The following is an 8,634-nucleotide window of genomic DNA, read 5'->3' on the forward strand; positions in this document are numbered from 1 at the left end:
CCCCCCCCCCGGTACTAGGTACCCTACCACTGAGCCACATCCCTAGTCATATTTTTTTTATTTGTACCAGGTATTTAACCCAGGGATGCCTAACCACTGAGCAATGTCCTTAGACCCCTGTTAAAAAATGTTTATTTTGCGACAGGGTCTCCCTAAGTTGCTGAGAGCCTCCCTAAGTTTCCCAGGCTGGCCTTGAATTTGCAATCCTCCTGCCTCAGCGACTCAGCCACTGGGGTTACAGTGTGCACCTCCACACCTGGCCAGCTGTTTTTATTTTGAGACAGGGTCTTGTTAAGTTGCCCAGGCTAGCCTTGGACATTCTAACCCTCCGCTTCAGTCTCCTGAGTATCTGGGGTTACAGGCCTGCACCTCTGAGCCTAGCTGCAATTGGATTTTTCATCATTCAACACAGTTTCAAAGATGAGTCTGAGGTAGTATGTGTGGCTGCAGTTTATTCTCTATGTAATACTACGTTGTGTGTGTGCCACACACACACAAATTACTAGTAATGCTGTGTGACCGTTCTGTGCCGTCTCTGGGGGTGGTTGTCAGACTCGTAGCTTTGTGCCCATCCGACAGTAGTGGGATGGCATCTCGCCACAGCTTTGATTCCATTCCCTTCATGTTGGAGGTTTGGGCTTCCTCTTTACTGAGGCGCCTCTTGCCCATTACCACAGGGTGGCCTCGTCTTCATGGGCCGTAGACACTGGCTGCTGGTCCTTTGCTGACAATGCTGCCCATGGATCGGTCCCCAGTCTGTGCCTAGTGTTATTAACCCCCTGTGTGTCTTGGCAACCAGGAGTTCTTAATTTGAATGTAGCCAAGTGTGGGAGCCCCTTAAGGTTTTCTTTTGTGTCGTTAAGTAACAAACTTTTTAAAAATTTTTTAGTCATTGATGGACCTTTATTTAATTTATTTATTTGTATGTGGTGCTGAGAATTGAACCCAGGGCCTCACACGTGCCAGGCAAGCACTTTACCTCTGAGCCACCACCCCAGCCCCAAGTAACAAACTTTTGTTAATATTTATTTTTTTAGTTGTAGGTGAACACAATGTCTTTATTTTATTTTTATGTGGCGCTGAGGATGGAACCCAGTGCCTCACACATGCTAGGCGAGCACTCTGCCTCTGAGCCCCAGCCCCGGCCTGTAAGTAACAAACTTATTACTACCCCAGGTCAGAAAGGGCTTCTTCTTCTTCCTCCTCTCAGTTTCTTGGACTTGACTTGACGTTGCATGAGTACCGTCAGTGGGATGAGGGAAGCGCTGTCTGTGGAGGAGCAGTTGTCCAGCTCTGTGTCCTTTCCCCAGGTCCCTTGCTTGCCCTCTGCCAGAGACCCCATGAATATATGTGAGGGCTCTGTTCCCCGGTTCTCTGTTCTTTCCCGTGTGCTTTCAGACACCATTACAGCTTTCTACAAAGTCTGTGTGCCCAACAGGCAAGTCCCCCCACCCCCACCCTCACCTCACGGTGGCTCTGCTTGGGCCACAAGCCCCGTGGGCATCCTCATGTCCACTGCAGCTCCATCTGCGGGTGAGTTTGGGATGATCGACATCTGTAGGGAAACAGGCCTTCCTCTTTGTGAAATGGTATCCCCTTGGTTTTGGTTTTCTCTGTTTTCTTTCAGAAAACTTATGATTTCCATCATGAACACCCATGATTAAAGGTGCTGTTTAGGGTTATTTACTCCTAGGTACCCTACATAATTTTGCTGCTACCTTTATAAAACATTAATGCTAGCTCTCATAGTCTAAGAAGTGCGACGGTCGTGACTTGGTGTCCAGTCGCCTGGCTGAGGGTTAGGAAGTTCCCTTCTGTTCCTCTTTGTTAATACTTGTTTTTATGAATAGGTGTTTACTGTTAGCTTTTCTTTCTGAGTAATTTTACATTCCTTGAGATGGTGTGGGTTTCCTACATTTGATGCTAATGAGGCAAATTGCAAGGATAGTGTTCAAGTGTTAGACCATGTCTGCACCCTGAGGTAGGTGCCCTTGCACCAAGATCTTTTCGCATCCTGGTGAATGGGGATATCTCTTTTTTAAAGAGATACAGACAGATTTATTTAGAAAAGCAGAGACACATTCAAGGGAGAATGTGGACCAGAGGGAGAGACTACTGGTTTGCTAATATTTTTAAAAACCTGTGCTTATGAGTGAGACTGTAATTTTCACTTTTCTCCTTGCCTTTGTTTGGCTTTGGTATCAAGGTTTTAGTCTCATAAAATCATAAAATTAATTGTAGGGCTGAGGTTGTGGCTCATGGTAGAGCACACGTGAGGCACTGGGTTCAGTTCTCAGCACCACATAAAAAAATAAATAAAGATGTCTTGTTCATCTACAACTAAAAAATATTTTAAAAAATTAATTGTAGACTTTCTTTCCCTCTCTTTTCCTCCATTCTCTCTCTCCCTTTTTTTTTTTTTTGTATATTAGATATTTTATTTATGGGGGAAAAAACCAAAAACCAAAAACAGATGCAGTAGCTCACATCCATAATTCTAGCAACTTGAGAGGGTAAGGCGGGAGGATTCCAATTTCAAGGCCAGCCTCAGAAATTTAGTGAGGCCCTAAGGAACTTAGTGAGATCCTGTCTCAAAGTAAAAATTAAAAAATCCTGGGGATGTAGCACAGTGGTACAGCACTTGCTGAGCATGCATGAAATCCTGGGTTCAACCCAGTACCGTAAAAATCCCAAAGCAACTGCTCACGCACACATGTATGTGCACACACACTGTTATAACACATAAACACGTGAACACACACATGCAGGCACACTCACACGCAAAAATACACAGCCACTCACACATAGGCCTGCATACTCTCACACACTTGTACATAAACACACTCAGGCACTCACAAACACTAGCACACACTCACAAGCACAGATTCACACACACGCATTGACACACATCTACACAAACAGTCCTAAACACATTCAGGCTCACATACACTCACATCATAACACATACTATACAATCCCAGACACACTCACAGTCTCTTTCATGCATATGCACACTCACACATATTTTGTCTTTCTCACCTGCACACTAGCACATTCCTAGTCTGTCACACCCATACATTCACAACTCCTCCAGTCATTCTTATGCTCATTCATTCACATGCTTGCACATCCACGTCATCCCACTCACGCAACCAGACACACACTCTGTCTCTCACATTTACATACTCACTCTCACAGCCACACACAACACAGGCACATATACTTTTATGCATTTATACACTCATATACTCTCAATGCACTGAAAGATGCTCTCACACTCACTTCTATGCACTCACACTTTCTCCTTAAAGCATACTGGTGTACATACATGTACTTCCATTCACATACTCAAAATACACACATTCACACTCAGACACCTTCACTCACAAGCACACACTAACTCAGTCACATTCTCAAACTCCAGACTTGTGTATACTGACATGCTAATGCATCCACACACTCACACACTCCTGCATGCTGACAGAGACGCACTGTCACAGTCACACAATTCCCACAGTGACACACACATACACATACTGACGCACTGTCATGCTCACATGCTCACAGGCAAACACACGCTCACACAATCACACTGTATCCCAAGCATACACTCTAGCTCAACACACCCATAGTCTCACTCATAGTCCCTCATACACTTGCACACGGACACACTGTCTCACGTGCTCACACATATCACGCACACATTTACACCCTCACACCCTCACTGACACACACATACCCACACACCGATACACATAGACTTGCACAGTCACACACAAACCCTGCCACACTGTCATCTCGCATTCTCACTCTGGCTCACACACACTCTTCTAGGGTGAGTTCTGCGTCCTCGAGTCGTGCAGCCAGCTTTCTGAGGGCCAGCGCTTTCTGCCCTTCCATGGAAGCTCTTTGCTTTCCTGTGTCGTGGGTTGTTGCAGGAGCCGTAGGCAGACAGTAGATTGAGACCCTCACGAGGGCCCAGGAATCAGGTCTGGATGAACGACTGGTGCAGCCTGCTGTGCCCTGGCGGCCGGGCCCGGGAGCCGTGGCTGCTCCTGGCCTCCCTGCCTGAGCTGTTGTCTTGTGCTGGGGGCCAGGTGGCTCGTCTCCCTCCTCTCCCATCCTTCAGCTGGGGCGGTCACGCCTGTCTTTTTTCATCTTCAGAGGTCCTAGTCCACACTGGTTTCCGGCACACAGTGATGTATTTCCTCCATAATTTAGTTTTCTGTCTCTACTTAAAGTTAAGTCCTTTCCTTTATATTCATCTTTTTCTCTTGATAGAAGGCTTAGTTTTTCTCTCGTCTTCCTCAAAAAAAAAAGGTGATTCACTGTGGCCAGAAAACTTTCCTTCAGCAGCTTAGATGCACAACACTCCAAAGCCGTTGCTGCACTTGTCTAGTTTTATGTTGAAAGGGCCTCTGGGTGACTCTGCAGTTGTTTTGATTTGGGGCTTATGATTTTTCCTGATACATGGAGGTTTGTTCTAACAGACTGAACTGGGAGTACTGGTTCTCCGCTACACCTTAGCCCCAAGCCTGGCTTCTGTGACTGGCCAGGGCTCTGCATCCTCGTCCTGTTCCCCAGCTGGATCCTTATCTGGCCCTGCCTCCAGAGGGCGCTAGAGGGCACCAGGCAGGTAGAGTATCGTGGCAGCACCTCACCCTGCAAGTCAGTTCTTTCCTCTCCAGCCCCAAGGTCCTCCTTCTTCCCCAGTGGGCAGACAGGGCCCCCAGAGGTCCAGGCCTGACCCAGGCCCCTCCCTGGAGTTTGGACTGTTCCCCTCTCCTCCCTTGGCTCTGCAGCCCCAGAGGAGGCGACTTCTGTGGTGTCTCAGGCCCCTTTGCCTTCCCCATCGTCCAGCCATGCCGGCCTTCAGGTGGAGCTCTGCTAACACGCTGGGTGGGGGGAGGCTCCCCTGAGTGGACCTGCCTGATGCTCTGGAGAAGTAAATCTTCCAGCTTTAAATCTCACTTCTCAGATCTACTGTGTCGCCTCTCTGGAAAACCTTCAGGTGACCTGGTGTCTATGTTAAGCTGAATGGTCTCTGCTTAGAGTTTATTTGCCTAGTAAGTTCTGATGAGTTCTATGTACTCATCACTGGGGGTGCGGGGGAGTGGGCCAGGACAGACATAGGCCTGGCCCTGCAGGGACTGTGGTCTAGGGTTCAATCTGTTTGGATTAGGCATTTTGAATTCTAGCAGTGGAGGCAACAAAAGAAAAAATATATATATAAGTTACATTACATTAAAAGTTGCATTTAGGGGCTGGGGCTGGGGCTCAGTGGTAGAGCACTTGCCTAGCATGTGTGAGGCACTGGGTTCGATTCTCAGCACCACCTATAAATAAATGAATAAAATAAAGGTCCATACATATAAAAATATTTTTTTAAAAAGTTGCATTTATTAAAAGGCTCAGCCACCCAAGTGGAAAGCAGCAAACAGGACAGGAGAAACACTTGCCAACAGCACAGCTGGTGTGGGTTAGCCCAGACACCATAGGAAAGCCCCACTCCGTGACGGTGGTGAACACCTGTCTACAGAGCGGGGAAAAGACCTGCATGGACCTTGCTCCAAAGAAGTTGTTCAAGTGACAGTGGCAGGTGAACGGACACTCAGCATCACTAGCCACCAGGCAAGGGCCAGTCCAAACCAGCGCAGCTCACTCCCAGCAGGATGGCTGCTGCCCTAAAACTAGGTAATAAGAGTGTGGGAGGAGGTAGAACAGTGAGAACTCTTGCGCACTGTTGGAAATGTCGGTGGTGCAGCCATTACAGTGTGTTAGTTCCCTAAAAGTAGAGCCCCCAAATGATCCAGCAATTCCACTTCTGAGGTGTATTTGGAAGCCTAAGAGCAGACTCAAGAGATGGGACCGTGTGTGCAGCAGCGTCATCCGCAAGAAGTGCCCAAGTGTCCCCCACAGAGGAGTGGAAATATAATGTGCCCACTCTCCCTGTGGAGCACGATTCAGCCTCAGACAGAACATCCAGAGGCGTGCCACGGCAGGGTGGAACTGAGGACTTCACTGAGAAGGATAAGCTGTTGAGGGATAGACACCTGATTCAGTACATCCCAGGCCCGGAGTCCTGGTGCCCATGCGGCAGATAGCGTGGTGGTTCCCAGGGGCTGTTGGAGGTGGTGGGAGCTAGTGTTCAGGGAACAGAGCTTCTGTTTGGGAAGATGGGAAGCTCTGGAGATGGAGGGTGGTGTTTGAACAGCTCTGTGAAAGTGCCTGATGCTACCCAAGTGATCAAGATGGCACATTTTGTGTTATGTGCATTAAATGACAGATTTATAAAAGTAACCCAAAAAGCACAGTGCAGTAATAGAATAAGATCTGGGAGCCAGCCATGGTGGCACACGTCTGTAATCCTGGCGGCTCGGGAGGTTGAGGCAGGAGGATCCCCAGTTCAAATTCGGACTCAGCAACTTAGTGAGGCCCTGTGTCTAAATAAGAAATAAAAAGGGTTGGGGATGTGACTTAATGGTTAAGCACCCCTGGGTTCAATGCCTTGTGTCCCTCCACCCCCCAAAAGGATCTGAACTTCATGGCAGATCAGCCGCCCTCCTGGGCCTTGGCAGTTCTCTGTGTCTTCTGTTCTCATCTGTTTCCTGAGGGTTGGACTAGCTGGTTACCTGGTCACTTCTTGCCCTGCACTGGGGGGTTCCAGGGGAGAATGTGTTTTTGGCCCAGAGAGGGGTTGATGGTTTGGCCCCAGAACAGTGGGCAGGGGTCAGCAGACCCTTACCCCATTTCTAGCTGTTTCATGTGGGGACCTGTCAATTTAAGAAAACAACAAATAGTGCCATTTTTACCCTGTAGGTGAAGTGTCACTTCAGTCACTCGCTCCCAGAGTTGATTTAGCTTTTTGTAGGAATGTCTGTCTGTCTGCTGGATTGTTAGATTTTTTCTTTCTTTCCATTTCCAAATCTCACAACCTGTCTGTATGTAACTGGGTGCAGGCTTCCCCCTGCCTGCACTGGGGTACAGGTCCCCAAGCCGATCGCAGCAGGGCAGCTTGCAGGTGTGGCCATGCTGTCCCAGGCAGAATTTCCTGGGTAGTCACCTGAGTTTTAAAAATTAAGCTTTTTCTTATCACAAAGCCATGGGTTAATTACCCACTCCCCTAAATGCAGAAAGTACTGAATAGCTATATAATTTGTACAAAATAGACTCATTTCGTGCAGATTTTGTAGCCTTTTCTGGTTAGCAGTAGACTCGGGATGTTTCACATGTTATTACTTGTGCTGTGACAAAGCCATCTGCACGGCTGCTCGGCTGACCTTGGACTTGGGTGGTCCTCCCCAACAGCTGTTGGGCAGTCAGCCCCCACATTGTTCAGCTTCATTAAGCCACTCAGCACCTTCCCCTCTGTCCTCTCATCAAGTCCTGGAGGCTGAGCACTGTGCTGGGCGGCGGGTTTGAGAAGGGAACAGACAGAAGCTGAAGCCAAAGGTCCCTGCCACTCTCGTAGACGTGCCAGTCCACAGCAGGTATGTGCAGATGCTGGCAGTGTGCAGTCTCGGTGGTGGGCAGGAAAGGCAGAGGAGGGGCCCTGGGGAGTCTAACCTAGATCAGGGCCTGCAGTCTAGTACAGGAGGGAACGAGGGTTGAGGGCCCCGGGAAGTCTGTTTGGCAGGACAGGCCTTGCAGCCTCAGCAATAGCAGAGCATGACTGGAGACCCACAGATATGAGTGGGTGGTCAGGAGGGGTTAGGCCAGCCTCGAGATGCTGGCCTTTCAGATCAGATATATTTTTAGACCTAGAATGAGCTTTAGGCAAGTTTTTGAAAAACGAATTTCTCTGACAAGTGTTTCTTGAGACTCTTTCACATTCTTTACTTGCCAGCAAGGTGGCCTGGCACGCGGGCTATTGCAGTACGAGGGCAGGTGAGGTGTGGACCTGAGCTTGCACACGGACACAGCCCAGGCCAGAGAGAGTGCTGGTTCCCTAGCCAGACTGTAATGCCATGTCCATAGCAATGCTTTCTCAGTTGTCACACCAGACCCTCTGTGGCAGGTGGCCCGACGTGCCTGCCATCAGGAGCAGACACACGATAAAGACACTTCTGTGCCTGCACTGCAGCCACAGGTTCACTGCCCCCAGTAGGAGGCAAGAATCCACGTCAGTGCAGACACCCAGCCTCCAGGGGCCTGGCAGGAAGGGTTCCCCAGGCTTCAGCTTGGAGATGCTGCCTGTGCAGGCTGTCCACTCCTCAGCTGGGGACCAGGTCTTCCTGTGCAAGTGTATCTTGGAGTGAACTTGACCTGGCCATGGCTGTGAGGTGCCTTGTGGTGCTCAGCTCTACCCTGGCCCCTGCTGGTCTTTCTTTTGTGCTGCCTGTAACTGAAAGGAAGCCCTCTGGCTCAGCTGTGGCTTTCTGGAGGGCTCTCCTCAGAGTTTGGCTGTGGAGGGTGAAAAGAGGGTGCTTCCCCACCCTGGCAGCCACAGCCTCTGGGCCTAAGGCCCCTTGCCTGCCCAGAAGATGGTACTGCTGGCCCTCCCTGCCTTCCAGGGATGCCCCCCCACCTGCCCTCCAGAGCTGCCCCCCTACCTTCCCCTTTAGGGCTGCCCCCCCCCCAACGCTGCCCTCCAGACGCCTGTCCCCCAGCCTGGCCCTCTCCGACCGAGCCTGC

At 49.6% G+C, this 8,634-nt stretch overlaps 1 protein-coding gene across 3 annotated transcripts in view; it reads left to right on the forward strand.

Moving 5' to 3' along the window:
- Positions 1 to 8,634, forward strand: part of Rgs12 (regulator of G protein signaling 12) — a 115,625-nt gene that overhangs the window by 28,373 nt on the left and 78,618 nt on the right. The gene's annotated exons all lie outside the window — the stretch shown is intronic.

Source organism: Marmota marmota, unplaced genomic scaffold (genome assembly GCF_001458135.2).
Source record: "Marmota marmota marmota unplaced genomic scaffold, marMar, whole genome shotgun sequence".
In the NCBI taxonomy this organism is placed as follows: Eukaryota; Metazoa; Chordata; class Mammalia; order Rodentia; family Sciuridae; genus Marmota; species Marmota marmota.